Raw genomic sequence first — 688 nt, forward strand, 5'->3', positions numbered from 1 at the left:
CGCGTTATGCTCGGGCTTTTCGGTGATTGGTGCAGCATTGCATCGCTTTTTGGTATAAAACCCAGCGCGTTCTTGCGCCTGCTGGCACTCATCATTTGAGCATTCTTGGTTTATCACGCGTGATTCATCGCTCGAGATTCATCTATCTTAGAAAGCTGAGACTTGCGAGAAACTACTTCGAGGAGAATTATTTGTATTGCGCAATACCATATCATCTAAGTTCGGCCAGCGACAAGGGACAAAGGCGGTCCTACACTTGGCCAGAATTATCCTGATTTGAGGACTCTTCTTCATCGTTTCAACCAGGGTTTTTATGCCGAAAGGCTTTTCCCTGACGAGCAAAATAAGGCGTACTTTTTAGTACTGACTGGGCTCAAATAAAGTTGTTATTGTGTTTTTATTTTCCTATCCTCCTTCCCATTAATAAAGAATCTCGATATCACCCGTAAGGGCATTTTTCGATTCACTACAATCCACTGGAGTACCGATTAAGACATCGGTCGCATCAACAGAACTTATATTCACTCTTCCTTATCACCAAGAATTGAAATTAGATCTATATGACCTCCTAAAAATATTATTATACTTAATCTTTACAATATCCCTTTATTAAATTCCATTATCTTGATTTCATCTGGCATCACAATTACATGATCCTATCATAGACTATTAAATAATATAAATTGAA

This window comes from Polistes canadensis, unplaced genomic scaffold (genome assembly GCF_001313835.1).
Source record: "Polistes canadensis isolate GaletaPanama2010 unplaced genomic scaffold, ASM131383v1 scaffold_1084, whole genome shotgun sequence".
Classification (NCBI taxonomy): domain Eukaryota; kingdom Metazoa; phylum Arthropoda; class Insecta; order Hymenoptera; family Vespidae; genus Polistes; species Polistes canadensis.